Raw genomic sequence first — 23,130 nt, 5'->3', positions numbered from 1 at the left:
AAACCCACACATCTATGGATACCACCTTATCTTTGGCAAAGGAGGCAAGAATGTACAATGGGGCAAAGATAGCCTCTTCAATAAGTGGTGCTGGGAAAACTGGACTGCTGTTGCTAAGTCGCTTCAGTCGTGTCCGACTCTGTGTGACCCCACAGACGGCAGCCCACCAGGCTCCCCCATCCCTGGGGTTCTCCAAGCAAGAACACTGAAGTGGGTTGCCATTTCCTTCCCCAGTGCATGGGAGTAAAAAGTGAAAGTGAAGTCACTCAGCCGTGTCCAACTCTTAGCGACCCCATGGACTACAGCCCACCAGGCTCCTCTGTCCATGGGATTTTCCAGGCAAGAGTACTGGAGTGGGGTGCCATTGCCTTCTCTGAGAAAACTGGACAGCTACGTATAAAAGAATGAAATTAGAATACTTCCTGACACCATACACAAAGAGAAACTCAAAATGGATTAAAGACCTAAATGTAAGGCCAGAAACTATAAGACTCTTAGAGGAAAATATAGAACATAAATCACAGCAAGATCCTCCTAGAGTAATGGAAATTATAACAAAAATAAACAAACGGGACCTAATTAAACTTCAAAGCTTTTGCACAGCAAAAGAAACTATAAACAAGGTGAAAAGGCTACCCTCAGAATGGGAGAAAATGATAGCAAATGAGACAACTGACAAAGAATTAGTCTCCAAAATATATAAGCAGCTCATGCAGCTCAATACCAGAAAAAACAAACAACCCAATCAAAAAGTGGGCAGATGATCTAAATAGACATTTCTCCAAAGAAGACCTACAGATGGCTAATGAACACTTGAAAAGATGCTCAACATCATTCATTATTAGAGAAAAGCAAATCAGAACTACAATGAGGTTATCACTTTGTTCCGGTCAGAATGGCCATCATCAAAAAGATCTACAAATAAACTCTGGAGAGGGTGTGGAGAAAAGGGAACCCTCTTGCACTGTTGGTTGGAATATAAATTGATACAGCCACTATGGATGTAGATTGGAGGAGATTCCTTAAAAAAACCTAGGAATAAAACTACTATATGACCCAGCAATCCCACTACGGGGCACATACCCTGAGGAAACCATAATTGAAAAAGACACATGTACCTCAGTGTTCACTGAAACACTGTTTACAATAGCTAGGACAAGGAAGCAACCTGATGTCCATCAACAGATGAATGGATAAAGAAATAGTGGCATGCATATATACAATGAAATATTAGCTATAAAAAGGAGCGCATTTGAGTCAATTTTAATGAAGTAGACGAACTGAGAGCCTATTATACAGAGTGAAATAAGTCAGAAAGATTAAAAAATCGTATATTAACCCATGTATATGGACTCTAGAAAGATGGCACTGATGAGCCTATTTGCAGGGCAGCAAGGGAGACACAGACAGAGAACAGACTTGTGGACACAGTGGGGGAGGGAGAGGGTGGGACCAACGGAAAGAGTAGCATGGAAACGTATACACCACCACACATAAAACAGACGCCAGGGGGAATGTGTTGTGTGGCACAGGGAGCTCCACCCAGTGACAATCTATAGGGCTGGGATGGGGATGGAGGTGGACACAGAGGCTCAAGAGGGAGGGAATAAATGCATTCCTATGGCTGACTCACACTGATGTGTGGCAGAAAGCAAGACAATGTTGTAAAGCAATTATCTTCCAATTAAAAATAAAGAAATAGAAAAAATATGATGAAATTGGGACTTCCTTGATGGTCCAGTGGTTAAGACTTCACTTTCTAATGCAAGGGGTACAGGTTTGATCCCTTGTTGGGGAACTATGATTCCCACATGCTTCTGAGGCTAAAAAACCAAAACATAAAACAGAAGCAATACTGCAGCAAATTCAATAAAGACCTCAAAGAATGGTCCACATCAAAAAAATATTTAAAAAAATAGGATACCTGTAAAGAAACCAGTACATATAATGACAAAGGACCGGTTCCCAGAATATATAAAGAGTCCTGCAGTTCAAGAAGCAACAGAACAACAACTCAATTGAAAGCAAGTGGAGACAAAGTCATTCATTGTCCAGAAGGACACAGCACAGATGATGAATCAACTCAGAAAAGCTCACTGCATCCATGATCCAAGACCACAGGGGGATGCCTTTTAACACTAGATGGACAGAAATGGGCCAGGTCGATGACGTGAGCCTCAGGGAGGCTGGGAGGCAGTGGAGATTCTCCTATTGTGCCAGGACAGGAGGAAGGCAGTTCTGCCTGGGAAGATGATGTGGGGTTGGATGGAAAGCTGGATGCTGACACAGTACCAGCAGGCATCTCCACGCCTCATCCACAGCACAGAAATTGTGCTCGGTCCAGAGCAACCCTGCTTCTGACAGTTAAAGAGGGGCTTTGAAAAAGTGCAAGTGTCAGTCGCTGTCGTGTCTGTCTCTTTGCAACCCCATGGGCTGAAGCTAGCCAGGCTCCTCTGTCCATAGCATTTTCCAGGCAAGAAAACTGGAGTAGGTAGTCATTCCCTTCTCCAGGGGATCTTCCCGACCCAGGGACTGAACCCGAGTCTCCTGCAATGGCAGACCATTCCTTACTGTCTGAGCCACCAGAGAAGCCCACCACACCTAGGGGTGGGTGCCAAATATCCATTTTGATCTTTGGTCCCTGTTTTTCTTGGGTTATATGTATTTTTGACACTGAGTTGCTTGTTGCTGTTATTGTTTAGTAATTAAGTCCATGGGGTCGCAAAGAGTCAGACACGACAGTCACTTATGTCCATTGAGTTGGTGATGCCATCCAACCATCTCATCCTCTGTTGTCCCCTTCTCCTCCTGCCCCCATCTTTGCCAGCATCAGGGTCTTTTCCAATGAGTCAGCTCCTCCTGTCAGGTGACCAAAGTATTAGAGTTTAGCATCAGTCCTTCCAATGAATATTCAGGGTTGATTTCCTGTAGGATTGACTGGTTTGATCTCCTTGCTGACCAAGGGACTCTCAAGAGTCTTCTCCAGAAGCACAGTTCGAAAGTGTCAGTTCTTCAGCACTCAGCTTTCTCTATGGCCCAACCCTCACATCTGTACACGACCCCTGGAAAAACCATTAGCTTTGACTATCTAGACCTTTGTTGGCAAGCTGTTGTCTCTGTACACATCACAAAATCTACCGTAAGAACTCAGGTTAAGAGCACAAGCTCTTCGTGCCCAATCCCTCCAACCAAAGCGAGGCTGACTGGGGGCCAGAGGAGGCCGGTCCTCAGATTCCCTGCATTTCCCACTCATTTCCCGAGTCCTGAACGGCGGGGTTGGGGGTGTAGGGGGGTGCCAGAAAGAAAGCAGCATTCTACAGAAACGCCCCCTGTGGATGAAGCATTCCACTTCCCCAGGTGAGCTGGGGGCTGCCCTGGGCTGCCCCTGACCATGGCCTGCTCACTTGTGCCTGGGGAGGTCTGCACACAGGTGGGAGAGTCAGGGCAGGCCAGAGAGCCTCCACCAACTCCATCAATTCACGTGTCAATGTGACTGTCAAAGTCGACTCCGAGAGGCTCAGAAGGCAGATGTCATTTCACAGTGAGATGCAGAGTTGGCCCCCAGTTGGGGACCAGCAGTAGACACGGTCACCCCCATCAGCAAGGACTGAGGGCTACTGGCCTCCATTCAAAATTGCTTCTGCTACTGTGTTGCTCGTTAACACAACACCAAAAACCGCTCCCCTTAAACTGATCTTTCATGGTTTCAGTTACTCATACCCTTTATTCATACCTTTCATACCAGTTACTCGATTCATACCATACCACTCAATATGATTTTATAACCATCTCAACATCTTGGAACCAAACAGTTTCCATAACAGCCAACAGCAAAGTTGATTCTGATCAGCAGAAACCTAAAACTCAAGGTGCCTTTCCACTCTGCACTGAGACAAGTCAGCAACAGGAGAAGGTAGGACCCCCAGAGCCACCAGTGACCCTCCAACTGTGTTCCTGGACCACCAGGCTGCCCATTGCAGTTTTCTACACTTCAGAATAAGTGTAGGGGGGCGGAAAAAAACAACTCCAAACTGGCACACACTGCAGGTGGTCCATACAGGAATTCTCATCCTGCCATGCAGTTCAGCATTTCTCAGCTTTACTGACGTTCACTTAGAAGTGACACGTATTGAATATGTATAGATGGATGAGCTTGGACATATGCATACACCCTTGATCCCCAAAACAAGGTAATAAACACATCCATGACCTCCAAAAGATTTACCCATTCGAGGTCTAGTTTGCTTTTGAAAAGCTAACACCACTACCTGGCAACACACACAGACACAGGACGAATATGTTTTTGCTTTTCTGGAGGAAGGATGCCAAGAAAAACTCTTCACCTCTCCTAATTTTGGAACCTCAAGTGCAGCAGCGCTCTATTTAAAGCTCCAAGTGGCTGGAGCGGCCTGTTTCTTAGAATTGTACACACATGGTCCAGGGACACTGAGACCAAGACAGCGTGTGGGTGGTCAGCACCCCCATAGCCCCCATGCAGCCCTGAGTCAGGCGTCACCATCTGCTGGGCTATCCTGGCAAATAAAGTGAACTCTTCAGGCTCTTCTCCACCTTTTATAAAATGGGAGGAGAGAGCCACATCACCTGATCTTAGAATTTATATGAAAATTCATTTGCAAACTATAAGGTACAATTCAGAGAATAGTGAAGACATGACTGCAAAGCTATGAATTCATTTCTATAATCTTTCCTAAGGAAAAGAATGGGGGTGGCAGAGGCAATGGTTTGCTTTTTGTGTTTTTAATTTGGCCACCTTTGATGTGAAGAGCTGACTCACTGGAAATGACCCTGATGGTGAGAAAGATGGAGGGCAGGAGGAGAAGGGGACAGCAGAGGAAGAGATGGTTGGATGGCATCACTGACTCAACGGATGTGAGTCTGAGCAAACTCCGGGAGACGGTGGAAGACAGAGAAGCCTGGCAAGATGCAGTCCATGAAGCTGCAAAGAGTCAGATATGATTTAGAGACTGAACAGCAACAATCTGTGTCCAGCCTTCGAACAAGTCACACTGATGGGGCATGCTGGCTGTGACAGAAAAGGGAAATGCTTGCCTAAGCTTTGACCATTGCCTCAACCAGCAGAAAAGGATGATTTCATGGTTGCACAAAGAAATGATCAATCTTGATTTTCTGTGGCTTTGCTCTTGACACAGGTACTATGGAAAACACAGGGGACACATGGGATGATCACACACATAGGAAGGGTAGGAGGTCCCTCTGCCTCCACAAATGACTTCTCTCAGAGGTCAGATGGTCAACTGGGAGCCACAAACACACAGTGACAGCTGAGATGGACACAAGTGCAGGTCTGATACTGAGCTGGCCCTGGGGTCTCGGGAGGAACGAAGCCTCTGCGGGGTTCAGGTCTTGGCTCCCACCCTCAACCCCTTCCAAAGGCTTCCTTCATGCATTGCTTGAGATTCCAAAGGGACTGGTTTCCAAATCAACCTTTGTTGCTGGAGATTTTGCAAGGGAAAATAAATAAAATTCACTGTCGAGCAAGAATGAAAGGCTTTGGGTCAGAAAGACATGGGTGCGCAGCCCACTTTGTCCTATGAGCACTGGGTTGTGGCCAAGTTGTTTCATCTCTCAGAGTAGTGAGGGGTCCCTGGTTTAAGAAGGCACTCAGATACCAGTCTCCGCCATGACACTTCTGTGGGATGTGGAAGGAAGCAGAAGGAATACCAGCTTGGAAGCAGTGGACCACGGGCAGGGCAGAACACTGCTGTGTGAGTTCCACTCTGAGACCCTGGGAACCATCTTTTCTCAGTGTCTCTGCCTATGCAATAGGGGGTAATAAGACCTGTATTTCAGCCACAGATAGTGGCCTGGAGGGGCCAAGCCTGAGTCAAGCCCCTGGTAACTGCCTGGTACCTTACATCTGCCTCCACTGATTCACAAGTAGGTTAACTGTGGTAGAATCAATACTACAATCATTTTTTTTTAAGCAACATTCAGTACTTACTGGGCAATTATTTAAACCAATTACTGCAGCTCTAGCCAGTACATCTACTAGAACATCAAAGGCTACAGCCAACCCTAGACACTGAGTAACCCCTGATGCTTTCAAATTGTGGTGCTAGAGAAGATTCTTGAGAGTCCCTTGGACTGCAAGGAGATCAAACCAGTCAGTCCTAAAGGAAACCAACCTTGAATATTCACTGAAAGGACTGATGCTGAAGCTGAAGCTCCAATACTTCAGCCCCTATTTCCAAGAGTCGACTCATTGCAAAAGACTCTGATGCTGGGAAAGATTGAGGGCAACAGGAGAAGGAGGCAACAGAGAATGAGATGGTATCACTGACTCAATGGACATGAATTTGAGCAGACTCTGGGAGATAGTGAAGGACAGAGAAGCTTGGAGTGCTACAGTCCGTGGGGTCACAAAGAGTTGGACATGACTTAGTGACTGAACAACAACAAATATTTCAAGCAAATATTGGAGAAATAGACAACAATATAGTAATAGTAGGGCACTTCAATATACCACTTTCAACAATGGATAGATCATCCGGACAGAAAATCAGTAAGAAAATTTGTACTTAAACTACACACTAGACCAGATGGACTTGACATTGACAAAGCATTTCATCCAACAGGGGCAGGCAGAATACATATTTTTATGAAGCACACATGGAACATTCTCCAGGATACACAGTATCATATGTTAGGCCAGAAACAAGTATTAATAAAATTAAAAATGAAATTACATCTCTTCCCATCACAATAATCAGTTAAAAGAAGAAAATTGGAAAGTTCAAGGAGAGGGTGTGGAGAAAAGGGAACCTTCTTACACTGTTGGTGGGAATGCAAACTAGTACAGCTACTATGGAGAACAGTGTGGAGATTCCTTAAAAAACTGGAAACAGAACTGCCTTATGACCCAGCAATCCCACTGCTGGGCATACACACCAAGGAAACCAGAACTGAAAGAGACACATGTACCCCAATGTTCATCGCAGCACTGTTTATAATAGCCAGGACATGGAAGCAACCTAGATGTCCATCAGCAGATGAATGGATAAGAAAGCTGTGGTACATATGCACAATGGAGTATTACTCAGCCATTAAAAAAATACATTTGAATCAGTTCTAATGAGGTGGATGAAACTGGAGCTGATTATACAGAGTGAAGTAAGCCAGAAAGAAAAACACCAATACAGTATCAGTCAGTTCAGTCGCTCAGTCATGTCCGACTCTTTGCAACTCCATGAATCACAGCACGCCAGGTCTCCCTGTCTATCACCAACTCCCGGAGTGCACTCAGACTCATGCCCATCGAGTCCGTGATGCCATCCAGCCATCTCATCCTCTGTCATCCCCTTCTCCTCCTGCCCCCAATCCCTCCCAGCATCAGAGTCTTTTCCTATGAGTCAACTCTTCGCATGAGATGGCCAAAGTACTGGAGTTTCAGCTTCAGCATCATTCCTTCCAAAGAAATCCCAGGGTTGATCTCCTTCAGAATGGACTGGTTGGGGCTCCTTGCAGTCCAAGGGACTCTCAAGAGTATTCTCCAACACCACAGTTCAAAAGCATCAATTCTTCGGTGCTCAGCCTCCTTCAGAGTCCAACTCTCACATCCATACATGACCACTGGAAAAACCATAGCCTTGACTAGACGGACCTTAGTCGGCAAAGTAATCTCTCTGCTTTTGAATATGCTATCTAGGTTGGTCATAACTTTTCTTCCAAGGAGTAAGCGTCTTTTAATTTCATGGCTGCAATCACCATCCACAGTGATTTTGGAGCCCCCAAAAAATGAAGTCTGACACTGTTTCCACTGTTTCTCCATCTATTTCCCATGAAGTGATGGGACCAGATGCTATGATCTTCGTTTTCTGAATGTTGAGCTTTAAGCCAACTTTTTCACTCTCCTCTTTCACTTTCATCAAGAGGCTTTCTAGTTCCTCTTCACTTTCTGTCATAAGGGTGGTGTCATCTGGTGTCATCTGCATATCTGAGGTTATTGATATTTCTCCCGGCAATCTTGATTCCAGCTTGTGTTTCTTCCAGTCCAGTGTTTCTCATGATGTACTCTGCATAGAAGTTAAATAAGCAGGGTAACAATATACAGCTTTGACATACTCCTTTTCCTATTTGGAACCAGTCTGTTGTTCCATATCCAGTTCTAACTGCTGCTTCTTGACTTGCATACAGATTTCTCAAGAGGCAGGTCAGGTGGTCTGGTATTCCCATATATGGAATTTAGAAAGATGGTAATGATAACCCTGTATGCTAGACAGCAAAAGAGACACAGACGTATAGAACAGTCTTCTGGACTCTGTGGGAGAGGGAGAAGGTGGGATGATTTGGGAGAATGGCATTGAAACATGTATAATATCATATAAGAAACGAATTGCCAGTCTAGGCCGATGCAGGATACAGGATGTTTGGGGTTGGTGCACTGGGATGACCCAGGGGATGGTATGGGGAGGGAGGTGGGAGAGGGGTTCAGGATTGGGAACACCTGTGGCAGATTCATATTGATGTATGGCAAAACCAATACAATATTGTAAAGTAAAAAAAAAAAAATAATAATAATAATAATAAAATAACAACAACAACAAAAGAGAAAATTAAATAGCATGTTACTGAACAACCAATGGGTCAAAGAAGAAATAAAAAAATATATGAGACATTAAGAGACACAAACTACCATGAATAAGCAACAAGGATGTATTTTATAGCACAAGAAAATATAGCCATAATTTTGTAATGATTTTAAATGGAGTACAATGTATAAAGGGCTCCCCTGATAGCTCAGTTGGTAAACAATTTGCCTGCAATGCAGGGGACCCTGGTTTGATTCCTGGGTTGGGAAGATCTGCTGTAGAAGGGATAGGCTACCTACTCTAGCATTCTTGGGCTTCCCTTGGGGCTCAGCTGGTAAAGAATCTGCCTGCAATGCAGGAGACCTGGGTTCCATCCCTGGATTGGGAAGATTCCCCTGAAGAAGGGAACGGCTACCCACTCCAATATTCTGGCCTGGAGAATTCCATGGACTGTATAGCCCATGGGGGTTGCAAAGAGTTGGACTGACTGAGCGACTTTTGCTTTCACTTTCCAATGTATAAAAAACATTGATCACGATGTTGTACCTGTGAAAATAATATAACATTGTAAATCCAGTCTATTTCAATAAAAAAAAAAATCTTGAGACAAATTAAAATGGAAACACAATAGACCAAAACTAATGGGATGCATTAAAAGAAGTTCTAGCAGGGAAGTTCAGAGTAATAAAAACCCACATTAAAAAGAACCAAGATCCAAATAAAGAAAACTTTACACCTCAAGGAACCAGAAAAAGAAGACCAAGTGAAGCCCACAGTTAGTAGAAGGAAGGATAGTAATCAGAGAAAAAATAAATGAAATAAAGACTAAAAGGATAACAGAAAAGGTCAGTACAATGATGCCTATGCTAACATTTACACCTCGGGTATTCACATCAGCAACTGCCACAGCATGAAATCCAGTCTGGATTACCTTTCTGTACCCATACGTCTTGTCATCTACACACCGTTTTCCCGCAAAACACCCACGTCCTTCCACCCATTAGACTGCTCTCCTGAAAAAGTCCTCAAGTAGATTTTCAAACAATCTTCAGCACAGCATACGAACTACTGACACCCTCCATCTCCAGGAAACACCAGCCAGCCTCCAACAACAGTGAGTCACTGTCAATGCTGAGTTATCCAGGGAATAATTAAGGGCAGACTCTACATTGTTACGTTCACTCCAGTGGAAATGGAAGGGGTTTGTCTCCACACTCCTCCCATGATCTCCACTCCCCTCAAATCAGGCAAAGTCAAGGCCAGGGAGTTCTCAGGACCTGGCTCCTTAATTTCAAAATGGGAGAGATGGTCCAAGGGAAAAGAATACAGCGCAGGGACTACAGGCCCTGGATACAGGGGACTCGGGGGCGTCCTCAGGTCACCCAGAGATGCAGCTGACTTCCCTCCTCAAGACTGCTCCCTTCAGTCCAGCCCCAGGGAAGGCTAGCTGAGACCAAACTGGGGTGCCCAGTAATGTGGAAATGTTTCCAAGGCTGACTCCTCACTTAGCACCTTACCAGGCTGGCACTGTTTTCTTTCTCTCTAGGACAAGGCAAGTGACAGGCTGACCAAACCGTCACCTTTCCCGTTGGCACATCAAAGACCACTGACCCAATAGCATATGCCAGTCCCCACCTGTTACTGCTTAAATGATGTGCAGACTGATTACCATGGGCTTCCCAGGTGGCTCAAGGGTAAAGAATTTGCCTGCCATGTAAGTGGGCTTGATCCTTGAGTCAGAAGACCCCCAGGAGTAGGAAATGGCAACCCACTCCAATATTCTTGCCTGGAGAAGCCCATGGACAAAGGAGCCTGGCAGGCTACAGTCCATGGGGTTGCAAAGAGTCCAGCATGACTTAGCAACTAATCAGCAGCAGCAGCAGTCCTGTGCCTTAAGACCCATGATGCCCCTGTTCCAAGTCCCCTTCTGTAAAATTCACAAGCCTTGGGCACTCGAGACTTGTTCTAAGAACCTGACATAGCGGTCATCCAGAAAGCAGAGCTGTCAAGGTCACACCCCATCCCACAAGGCCACGAGAAAAAGACCCTGGAACAACTGTATTCCATCTATTTTTGTAGCTGCCTAAAACAGTCACAGCAGGGAACAGTAGCCTAGAATCCAGCTGTGCTCACAGTCAATATTTATTACGTGAAAGGACAGATCTACTGATTTTCCCACTGGACAGTTTTCAAAACCACAAAAGCAATTTTTAATAAGAAAATCATAGTTTTGCTGTGTCTGTCATAAACTTAAAAGTCTATTTAAAATTACATGCATACAAATGTTTTTGTAAGTATCTTTCCATGATAATCTGCATATAACTGTCCACCGGGCATCACCTCTTGTTTGCGTGATGATAACAGACTCTCGCTGGGCACTTATGCAGAACACATCAACACTTCCTCAGTTAAGCCTGTGATTTCCCCCTGACTTATGACCTTGTGGAAGAGGATCCTGACGGTCACTTAGAGTCTGCTAATGTCACCTATGACCAAGCTTTTAAAGAAGTCATGTCAAGACTCCATTACTGATGAATCACTAATGAATTCTGTTGACCAGATTCAAGGATTTACACTAATTTCCAGCTTATATTCGCATGAAATCTAACTAACCGATTGATATGACTATACTTACAAATGAACAAGTTTTAAGAGGTTTCCCTTCAACGACTATTTAAAAACTTGAGCGGTCATAGCTAAGATTTTTTTATGAAAAGGAAATCTCCCAGGATTGGACATGAAACACCCAGTGACATCCACTCACATAACGTCTGGAAGAGAAACCTGGGAGGGACTGTTCACTGCCCAGGAGGATGTAAAGCCAGAGACAGCCAGCAACATCTTGTGGGGAAAGGGGAATCTCGGGGTCACTTAAGGGGACACAGAAAGGAGGAGGGCTTGGATCAGCTGCTGAGATGAGCTCCAGGTTCTCAATTCCAAATCAGGACCTGACCTGGAAATCACAATGGATGTCCTGCCTCTTCCCCAAACAGGTGGGAGAGTCACTCGCTCCAAGGAAATAGTAAAGCAGAATTCAACTTCTTACTCTAAGAAACACGACATATTGACTCCATGCCCTTCTGCTGGCCACACATCAAAGGGGAACATAACTGAAATCCAGGTGGTTCAAAAACAAAAAGGGGGTTGAGGAGAAAAACCTGATTTACAAATAGCAGTTTTAGACCAAATGAAAGAAAATTCTAATTTATATTAAAGCAAGAAATATAACTGAGGTGTTGGAGAAGACTCTTGAGAGTCCCTTGGACTGCAAAGAGAGCCAACCATTCCATTCTGAAGGAGATCAACCCTGGGATTTCTTTGGAAGGAATGATGCTAAAGCTGAAACGCCAATACTTTGGACGCCTCATGCGAAGAATTGACTCATTGGAAAAGACTTTGATGCTGGGAGGGACTGGGGGCAGGAGAAGAAGGGGACGACAGAGGATGAGATGGCTGGATGGCATCAGTGACTCGATGGACGTGAGTCTGAGTGAACTCCGGGAGTTGGTGATGGACAGGGAGGCCTGGCGTGCTGCAATTCATGGGGTTGCAGAGCCGGACACGATGAGCAACTGAACTGAACTGAAGAAATATAAAAAACACTCAAACCAAGAGATTTTGTCATCTAAAGTCACGGGTTCAAGAATAGTTTAAAGCCAAATTTATGATTACCAAAGAGGAAAGGTCAGGGGGAGAAATACGTTAGGAGTTTGGGGTTGACATGAATACACTACTTAATATAAAAATAGATTATTAACAAGGACCTACTGTATAGCACAGGGAACTTTACTCAATATTCTGTAATAACCTAAAAAGGAAAAGAATTTGAAAAAGTGTATGTGTGTATTTATATAAGACTGAATCACTTTGCTGTACACCTGAAACACAACATTGCAAATCAATTATATTCTCTAATGTAAAACAAATTTTTTTAAAAAAAAGAATAGTATAAACGAATTTGTGAATAATAGAAGCAAAATAAGACTTGAAAGGAAAGCTCATAAATTGGGTGTTATTCCTCCACAAACCTAGACAGTGTGTTAAAAAGCAGAGACATCAGTTTGCTGACAAAGGTCTGTACTGTCAAAGCTATGGTTTTCCCAGTAGTCATGTAGAGATGTGAGCACTGGACCACAGGGAAGGCTGAGCACTGCAGAACTGATGCTTTCAAATTGTGGTGCTGGAGAAGACTCTTGAGAGCCCCTTGGACAGCAAGGAGAATCAAAGCAGTCAGTCCTGTTCTGTGCTTATTCACTTCAGTTATGTTCAACTGGAATGGGTTGCCGTGCCCTCCTCCAGGGGATCTTCCCAACCCAAGGACTGAACCCAGGTCTCCTGCATTGCAGGCAGATTCTTTACCATCTAAGCCACCAGGGAAGCCCAGTCAAGCCTAAAGAAAATCAATTCTGAATATTCACTGGAAGGACTGATGCTGAAGTTTAAACTCCCAATATTTTGGCCTGATGAGAAAAGCTAACTCACTGGAAAAGACTCTGATGCTGGGAAAGATGGAAGGCAAAAGAAGAGGGTGACAAAGGATGAGATGTTGGATGGTATCACCAACTCAATGGACATGAGTTTAAGCAAATTCCGGGAGATGGTGAAAAGACAGGGGAGCCTGGTGTGCTGCAGTCTACGGGGTTGCAAACAGCTGGACACGACTGACTGAGTGAACAACAAACCTCCACTTAGGAGACAACACTGTGAAGGTGAACTGGACCTTCTCATAGAGCACTTTATTGCGCAGTCAGAGCCAGGACCCCAGAGGAACTGACTGCCAGCCAGCATCTTGTATCATCTAAATCAAATGGTCCAAAATCATGTTAGGGCTGAGAAATGCCTATTGTAGAGACATTCTTTTGTCCAGTGCCTGTCATTCCAGGAGCCCTGAATCTCAAGCCATATGCTGTGTCACAAATATAATTTTAACACAGGAGAAGATTTCTCATAGGAACATATAAACCCTCCTTCGGAATCCTTATCCATTTGATGTTCTGATGCAACCTTATCTTCCCAGCATCCAAGCTAAGATGAAGCCTCACGAGATGGAGCTCACCCTGAAGACAGCTCCTACATATTCCAGACACCCATCCCACATGACACAGAGAAGGCCCATCTCCTACGGACACAAGACTACCTGTCCAGCCAGGAGCTCAGGCACAGGGCATCTCACAGGTTGGAGGCACCCACGGTCCTGCCTCCCAGCTTACCTGCTGCTAACATGCACCAAAGCAGGAACAGTGAGTCTAATTTCTGAACCACATCCCTTGGCAACTTACATTTGACAAGGCTCAACAAATCAGAGCTACATTTATTGCCGTTTTATTAACGTAAAGCGTACTGCCGGCACAACATGGGCATCTAAGGCGAAATCAGTCACTCCTCCTGCCTGTCTCAGGTGGAAAGCCACACTCACCTTCAGCACCCAGTTACAAGAGGTGACACACAACAGAGAGCTCCTCAAAGGGTGAGTTCCTCAGCTGACTGCACCTGAAGTCACCAGGCTGCTGGAGTTCTCCAAATTCTATCTAATTCAAATCTCAGCAGAGAGTGGCGATCCAGGAAGTTGCTCGAAGGAAAGGAACGCAGGAAATCTGAAAAGAGACAGAAAACACGGTTTACCAGGGCAGCTAGCTTGTTGGATTTTAAGTTACTGCTTGAGAAATAACTGATTTTTTGTTTGCCTGAAACCAATCCTTTCACTTGTTGTTGTCGTTCAGTCACTCAGTTGTGCCCAACTCCTTGCGACCCCATGGACTGTAGCCTGCTAGGCTCCTCTGTCCATGGGATTTCTCAGGCAAGAATACTGGAGTGGGTTGCCATTTCCTTCTCCAAATATTTTTAATTGACCCCAGGAAAAAATGTGCTTTATATTTACTGACCTCGACCCAAACAAAACCTTCTTTGCCCTGCTCTACTTTCCAGACCCTGGGTCAACGTGGAGGCAGAGGGTAGGTGTGGACCCCCTGGGGGATAACCGAGGGACCCAAGCTCCCAGATCTCTTCCAGCCCCCTCCCTACAACACAGCCGCCCACGCCCTCCAAGCCTGCTAAAAACAAAAGAGCAGCTGCCAAGTGGAAATTCAAAAAGCCCGTCTGGGAGCCTAATTAGGGAGAAGAATTGCAGAGCATGGATATCACGTAGAGATTTCATCTCCTGCGCGGACCGTTCACTGAGAAAGGCCCCGCCAGACCCACAGCTTTGTCCTTATCGGCAAGAATACACACACACTCTCTCTCACTACTATATATAAAATAGATAGCTAACAAGGACCTACTGTATAGCACAAGGAACTCTACTCAATACTCTAATGACATATATGGGGAAAGAATCTGAAAAAGAGAGGCTATACTGTATGTATATGTCGTATGCATGACTGAGTCACTTTGCTGTACATCGGAAACTAACACACATTGCACACTAGCTGCTGCTGCTGCTGAGTCACTTCAGTCGTGTCCGACTCTGTGTGACCCCACAGCCGGCAGCCCACCAGGCTCCCCCGTCCCTGGGATTCTCCAGGCAAGAACACTGGAGTGGGTTGCCATTTCCTTCCCCAATGCATGAAAGTGAAAAGTGAAAGTGAAGTTGCTCAGTCGTGTCTGACTCTTAGTGACCCCATGTACTGCAGCCCAGCAGGCTCCTCTGTCCATGGGATTTTCCAGGCAAGAGTACTAGAGTGGGATGCCTGTACATCAGCTAGACTCCAATAAATTTTTTTAAAAAGAAAATATCGCTACAGGAATCTGAAGACAGCATCCTGAAATTACAGAGGAGGGGCCGACAGAGGGGACCCGCAACCCCCTCCCTCCTGGCCATGGGACTTGGCCTCATGGCCCCCACATCTGGGTACCTATTTTCAGTCCTGATTTGTCCTTTGAGGGGACCCTGAGGCACCGTGGACTCCAAGGGGGTTCACTGGCATCTTTAATTATGCTTCAAACCCTGAAGGGATCTGTCCTGACCATTCACTTGTACTAGATCTATTAATTCATCAAACCATGATGATGACTCACAACATTATTAAACATCCCATAGAAGAGTCGAGTTCTATTTTAGTCAAATAGAAAAGGATAATTCAGGGAAGGTGTTCATAAAAATGTTATAAGGTAAGTTCATAAATGTTGATTAAAAAATGAATTACACTTATGCATTCTCTGGCATTATTTTAAGGGCTTGAATGATTTGTGTTTTGTTTTGTTTTAATGTATGATTTAACCCAAGGCAAAGGTGCTGGGCTTCTCCCTGGCCCAGACACACCAGGGATACGAGACCTGGACGAGATCTTAGAGGCGCACCAGGATGGCAGCCTTCTCTTTGCTGAGTGTTTTCAGAAACAAGACAGAAAACAGATGCTTTGCTATCTGGACTCCAGTCCTGACCAAGGATTCTGATTTCTCACTGTGGGCCTGACACATGCCACTTACTGGAGAAACCCACTGGCTAAACACAGCAGTGTCTGCAAACACCACCTCTGTATTAGTATTTTCAGGGGTTCTTCTGGACATAAGTTGTAGCTTTAAAGTTTTCATTGAAAAGGGAATGTGCCTGGAGTCAGAGCTCAAGCCAAGGCCCTTGGGCGTCTGGGGGGCTGTCTGAGTTGCCCTCAGTGTGCACAGTGCTCTCAAAGTGTATGAATATGTGTGTGTGTGATTTAATCTTCCCAATGACCTCCTGGGATAGATACTAATATTCACTTGGCCACAGGACTTAATGTTCTCAGAGAGGCAGAAATTCTCCTTAGCAGGCTTGGAGTGAGGAACACAAGCCTCCAAAGCTGAACCTACCACACCAGCAGCAAGCCTGGTGCCAGAGAATTTATCTTCCCGCCCAGTTCACCAGCGTCACGGCCTGGGTCTGGAAGTCTTGTCCTCTGACACTCGCTGTGGCCATCCAGGTGGATGCCCAGGATCTGAGCCAATGACGGGGTTCCAACCAGAGCCTCCCTGGGAAAGACAGAGGGCAGGAGGAGAAGGGGGTAGCAGAGGATGAGATGATTGGATGGCATCACTGACTCAGTGGACATGAATTTGAGCCAACTCCAGGAGACACTGGAGGAGCCCGCAGTGCTGCAGTCCATGGGGTCGCAAAGTCAGGCGCAGCTGAACAAAAGCAAAGATGGCCTGGTCATCTGAGATCTGAGTGTGTGAGATGGAGGGGTGGTGTTTTCTTCAAGGAAAGCATCTCACTGACCAAGCGTCAGTGCACGAACCACACACCTTCCTCAGAAGTGAACACAGAGACCAAGCTGCTCCCTTGCTGGGTTTCCATGAAGTCCACCCATTGCCGCATTTAACGTGGACTATTCAAAGCCTCTGTTAAGGACAAGCACTTCAGATCAGGTCTTCAGTACAATCTGTGATAGAATCCACCAGAAAAGCATACACTTTGTAGAAAACCACCTCTGAGTGGCAGCACTGCCAGGTTTAAGGTCTCTGGGGCCAAGGTGGTCATTGGAGGACATTTCACAGCCTGCTCAGGCAGGAGGAGACAGTACATGCTTGTCTTTAAAGGCATTTCCCCACAAGCATCACTTGCATCTCCCCATAGGAATTAAAGAGATGAGGACAGAGTAGAAGGAAATTAACACAAATACTAAATGCACCCCTTTCTCCACAATGATCTGGACCCCGATCATTCTATCACGGCAAAACCAAAGGACTATCTGAATTCTCTGCAATACTGAGGTTTTCTTTTTCTCAACTGTGTTTTGAAAAGCCTGGGCCCAACCTGGGGTTCTCCCCAGTCTCGGGGGGGCATTCAGCCAGGGACAGTGCTCAGGTCAGGTGGCTGCCAACCAGCAGCCCTGCCTGTCCCCACGGGCCTGGCCTCCAGAAACCCGAATCAGCTGTCCCAGCCCCACCTGAACTTCGGGTGCCCCACGGAGCCTGCCCCGGCTGCTTTTCTGGGCCACCTGGGCGGTTTCCTCCGAACCTCAGTGGACGTGGCCATTCAAGTGTCCACCACTGACACTTCCCTGCAGTAGAGTCTTCAGGATTAATGAGAGGCTCATGACCTTCCATTGAGGCCAAAGGCTGGAGCCCCCCGTCTTTGGGCAGGATGGACATGCAGTCCTGCCTACTTCCCAGATGATGTGAATCCCCTAAAGGCTCCGCATGAAAACCAGCACTCCACCTCCCAACCCCCAGAAGCAGAGAAGCGACTGGACAGGTCCCAGCGACACTGTGCTGGTGGCACCACCGTCACCAAAGCCTCATCCACCCTCACGGCAGCCCAGGAAGACACACCTCATCGTCGGCTCAGGAACCAAACCACCAGACCCTCAGGCCCAGAGCCAGGATTCAAACCCAGGCCCGCCTGACTGCAGAGCCCCACATGGATCGCCACTAAAGGGCCAGAACCTCCAGACCTGGGCAAAGGTCATCTGTCACTGCCATCACTCTGGAGTGTCTGCCACGATGGGAGCCCGGCTTCTGCCTCTCAGATCAGGGAAGGACAGTATCATAGTTTCTAAGACGCAAGTCCATGACCACACACGCCACCTTAATCTGAGAACAAACTTGTGGTTACCAAGGGGTGGGATGGGGGTGGATGGGGAGGTTGGGGTTAGCAGATATAAACTATTATCTATAGGACGGATAAACAACAAGGCCCTACTGTATAACACAAGGAATTATATTCAACATCCTGTGATTCAGATTTAGAGGATGAACTTATAGTTGCTGGAGGGAGGGACAGGGGGAAGTGATAGGTAGGGAGTTTGGGATGGAAATGAACACACTGCTGTATTTAAAATGGAAAACTAACAAGGACCTACTGTATAGTTCAGGAAACTGCTCAGTGTTATGTGGTAGCCTGGATGGGAGGGGACTTTGGGGGAGAATGGATACATGTATATGTATGGCTGAGTCCCTTCACTGTTCAACTGAAACTATCACAACATTGTTAATCAGCTCTATTCCAACATAAAGTAAAAAGTTTAAAAAAAAAAACCCTAAGATAAACCATAATGGAAATGAATATAAAAAATAACATATATATGTGTATAACTGAGTCACTTTGCTATACAGTAGAAATTAACACAACATTGTTAAAATTAATAAAGTACATACATAAATAAAAACAAAGGCACTATTTCTCTTGGATGTCAATGCAGAAAAAAATTACTGAGTTACACTGTTTGAGTGTTGAATACTGCACATAAATAAGCTCAAGACTCTTGGATTATGCCAGATGAGTATCACGACCAAACCTCATAGTACATGAGTATGAGATAAACATGCAAAACACACCCAGTGAACTGCCCAGACCCCTAATCTGCAGGATAAGCTAAAGGCAATTGTCTTTTTTCTTAAAAAGAAAATGACACTAATGCTTCCAGGGACAGGACCCCGCTTGCTTCTGAGTACTGTGCTCAGTGCTGACAGCCAGATGTGGGGTCCACATTTCAGAAAGTCCCACCAAATTTGGGCTTTTACTCAAGATAAAACTGTCCTGAAAAGGAAACCGCCAGATTTTTCTGCCATGGGCTGGAATCGATTTAAATGATAACACTGGTTATCAGTGGAGTGCATCTGTGTGAGGATCACAAGTTGATTAATGAAAATGGGGCAGAAAGAGCATGAGTTTCTAACTCTGAACAGCCTCAAGGAGATACCACACATGGCTGGGGAGGTGTGGGGAGCAGGGCCACTGGTCAGATGCCGATCCCTGAGGGTTCTGCGTTCTGAAATAATGCAGACATCTGCCTTCACGTCTTCTAGAACTGAGAAGAGAACAACACTGCCGGCAGTGGGTTGACCACACACACCATGACCAAAAGACCTGGCAGGAGCCGTGGGTCCTGGACCTGCTCAGCCCCCACACGCCCCTCCCACCTCAGACCTGTTCCTCCACGTCCTCAGTCGTGACGAGGTCTTGATGCCCCTAATCTGCAGCTGTGAGCTCAGCACGCGGGAGTGGATGTGAGAATTACCCAAAATTGATGACGCGGGACCAAAAATGTATTAATACATTTATCTAAAATACCATGACAAGGAAGTCATAAGGGAAATCTTAATATGGACTCAAATTTTACGGTCACTGCCTCAGAATTCTAGCAGATAGGAATGACATTAGTAACACCTGTTCTAACGCTTTGTAAGATTCTGTGTATATATTTGATGCTAGCCTCTTAATACAACAGTCCCCATCCTCCAAAAGGCATCATAGGTGTTTCTCTGAAGCTATTTCCACCGACCCAAATCACAGTTTTCAGAATCAGCATACATGTAGGTGTGTGTATACAACCCTATATACCCATACCTGTGTATAGATACACATCTCAATGCCACAATTGGATAGTCCAGTTATACAAAATATTTTGCAAAAGGTCACCTGCATTCTTTATGAAGTGTCCACAGGATTTCATTGTTGTCCAGGTAATTACACCACAAATAAAAAGCATGCTGACCAAGATAAACCTTAAACACGAAAACACACTATTGAATAAAATGTCTTTTGTTGAAAAAGACAGAAGGAAGGAAAGACAGGAAAGAAGAAAGATATAGACACTGAATTCTCATCTGAGATAACTTAGACACACAGGTGATCTAAACGACATTTCTAATTGTATGTGGCTAATGGTTAAAAAAAATACTTTCAGAGAACAAACTCATGATCATGCCAATTGAAAATGAATTTTAATATCATTTTTTTAAAGTATATTTAGCTGCTTTTGAGTATTCTGAAAATGGTCAACATGACTCACTCACATTTTCCCCAAATGCCAGATATTTTCCCACTTTTGTGCCTTTATGTCTATTTCCTCCACCATCCAGAAAGAGATTCACACCTGCAGCTTTCCAAAACCACTGTCCAGCCAAAACCAACTCATCGTCCAGGTGCAATGAACCCAAATGTCCCCTCTTCTGGAACATTCTACAGGAACGTCCATTCCTGCAGCGATTGCTCTTTTATAACCAAACCGCCCCCATTCAAAGGCAACACAAGTGCCTCCAGGAAGGGACCTCCACATGCTGCAGCCCCATATGGCTCAGCCACATGGCAGGCTCTCGACAGAATGACTCTTATCAGACATTCATCATCCAATAAACTTACACTTCCTCAGTGATTTCTATAGAATCTGCCACAATGATGCAAAACCTAAGATCATGGCATCCAGTCCCATTACTTCAGGGCAAATAGATGGAGATAAAGTGGAGACAGTGACAGACTACTTTCTTGGGCTCTGAAATCTCTGCAGCCATGAAGACACTTGCTCCTTGGAAATAAAGCTATGACAAACCTAGACAGCGTATTAAAAAGCAGAGACATGACTTTGCCCTCAAAGGTCTGTACAGTCAAAGCTACAGTTTTTCCAGTAGTCATGTACAGATGTGGAAGTTGGACCTTAAAGAAGGCTGAACACCAAAAAAATTGGTGCTTTCAAACTGTGGTGTTGGAGAAGACTCCCTTGGACTACAAGGAAATCAAACCTGTCAAACCTAAAGGAAATCAACCCTGAATATTCATTGGAAGGACTGACACTGAAGCTCCAATACTTTGGTCACCTGATGCAAAGAGCCAAGAGCCAACTCACTGGAAAAGACTCTGATTCTGGGAAATATTGAAGACAAAAGGAGAAGGGGGCAGCAGAGGATGAGATTGCTGGATGGCATCACCGACTCAACAGACATGAATTTGAGCAAACTCCGGCAGATAGTGAAGGACAGCGAAGCCTGGCGTGCTGCAGTGCATGGGGTTGCAGAGTCAGACATGACTTAGCAACTGAACAACAATGGCACCATTCAGTGCTCCAGGGTTTAGAATCCTCTTCTCCCAAATTTCAAACCAAGAGACCCTGAATTCCTTACACACAGCCTGATCCAGCTCCTGAGTGTCAACACGGAGCCTTCAACACAAATCAGTGCACCCGTGCCAAAACCAAATGATGGTTCTGCTAACGAACCATCTGTCTTCATTTTATTGCTATAAATTTATTTTTCTTGAGTATGTCATTGATCAAATAAACTAGCAAGAAGCCAATGAGAGAGACTGAATGAATCAAAGAGGACTTCTAAACTTTCAAGCTCAAAAATGTATAGATGGCTTCCCATGGCAACGGCCCAATTAATGTCATCCATAAAGCCATTCATACACTGTGTCTGGGCTGAAATCCAATTAAGTCATTTCTGTCCGAATATCTCCAAAGAGCCTCCTGCTGAGCTCCAAGTGGAAATAAACATAAAAGCCAGATTAGCTGTGTAAGCACTTTCAGAGCTAAAACTCGACAAGAGCATGAAAATCTACATGCCCAGCCTTTCAACTGGGCACAGAGGAAACACATTTCAACGGCCACTTGGCAAAAAGAAAACCTACTTCCTCATGCAGCCAGGTTTCCTCCAACAACCCTCATCCACTGTACACATCAAAGAAAGCTGAGATCCATTCACTTACATGCACAGAGAAACGACAAACTGGGCTCCACGATGCCATTCTGTGCAGAGGAAACACTCAGGACATGATTTCAAGCCCTCTCAGAATTCAACGTTTCCCTGGCCTACTCCTTAAGGAGGATGCTTTGAAATCAGTAAATCCTGAAATTCACCACAGTCTCCATGCATGTAACTTGTTCCGTGAAAACGTGAACACAAAGATAGAAGAAAGTTAGGGAACAAGTTAAACCTCCACTGCACCTTGTGGTTCATTATTCAGATTTACAGCTCGGCAAAAGACAGTGTAGTAAAACACAGAGACACCACTTTGCTGACGCAAGTCAGTATAGTCAAAGCTATTGTTTTTCCAGTAGTCATGTACAGACATGAGAACTGAATCATAAAGAAGGCTGAGCACCAACGAATTGATGCTTTTGATCTGTGGTGCTGGAGAAGATTCTTGAAAGTCCCTTGGACAGCAAAGAGATCAAACCAGTCAATCCTAAAGGAAATCAACCCTGAGAAGTCAACAGAAGGACTGATCTTGAAGTTCCAATACTTTGGCCACTTGATGCCAAGAGTTGACTCATTGGAAAAGACCCTGATGCCGGGAAAGACTAAGGGCAGGATGGCATCACCAACTCAATGGACCATGAATCTGAGCCAACCCTGCGAGAGAGTGGTAGACAGTGAAGCCTGGAGTGCTACAGTATATGGGGCCACAAAAAGTCAGACATGACCTAATGACTGAACAAAAAGACAAAAATTACCTTCGGATGATGTGTAAGAGCTGATAGGAGTGTTCTAACCACACATTTCAGAAATGGAAGGGTTCCCCTTCCCTACTGCCTGTTCATTGCACACAGAACCCACTAAGACCTGCTGAATCAGACCACCTGCAGCTGGTTATGACATCAGCCCCAGGTAAGAACAAAGGGATGCAAAGGGAAGAGGAGAAAGTGAGAAGGACAGAATCAAGAACACTTATCTCCAAACCCTCAGCATCTGAACACCAGGCCTGTCTGAAAGAAGGGGCACCCAGGTGACGAGGCTGGCCATGCCTTCACACGTGACAAAGGACACAAGGACTCTCTTCCAGGGGACACACAGCCCAGTGTACATCTTAGCAGCTGGGCACTGGGCGTGCGTGCTTAGTCACATCAGTCGTGTCCAATTCTCTGCGACC

At 45.3% G+C, this 23,130-nt stretch overlaps 1 protein-coding gene across 5 annotated transcripts in view; it reads right to left on the bottom strand.

Annotated features, from left to right (window-relative positions):
• Nucleotides 1-23,130, bottom strand: part of NCK2 (NCK adaptor protein 2) — a 118,753-nt gene that overhangs the window by 37,625 nt on the left and 57,998 nt on the right. For 4 of the 5 annotated variants that reach the window (XM_060412122.1, XM_042246089.2, XM_027966777.2 and 1 more), the window contains exon 2: nucleotides 13,987-14,164. The gene's annotated coding sequence lies outside the window, so the exon portion shown is untranslated. Of the gene's footprint in view, nucleotides 1-13,986; nucleotides 14,165-16,355; nucleotides 16,515-23,130 lie in introns of all 5 variants that reach the window. The other variant, XM_060412121.1, reaches the window with a different exon arrangement.

This window comes from Ovis aries, chromosome 3 (assembly GCF_016772045.2).
Source record: "Ovis aries strain OAR_USU_Benz2616 breed Rambouillet chromosome 3, ARS-UI_Ramb_v3.0, whole genome shotgun sequence".
NCBI classification, from domain to species: domain Eukaryota; kingdom Metazoa; phylum Chordata; class Mammalia; order Artiodactyla; family Bovidae; genus Ovis; species Ovis aries.
This window is presented reverse-complemented; position numbering and strand designations above follow the sequence as displayed.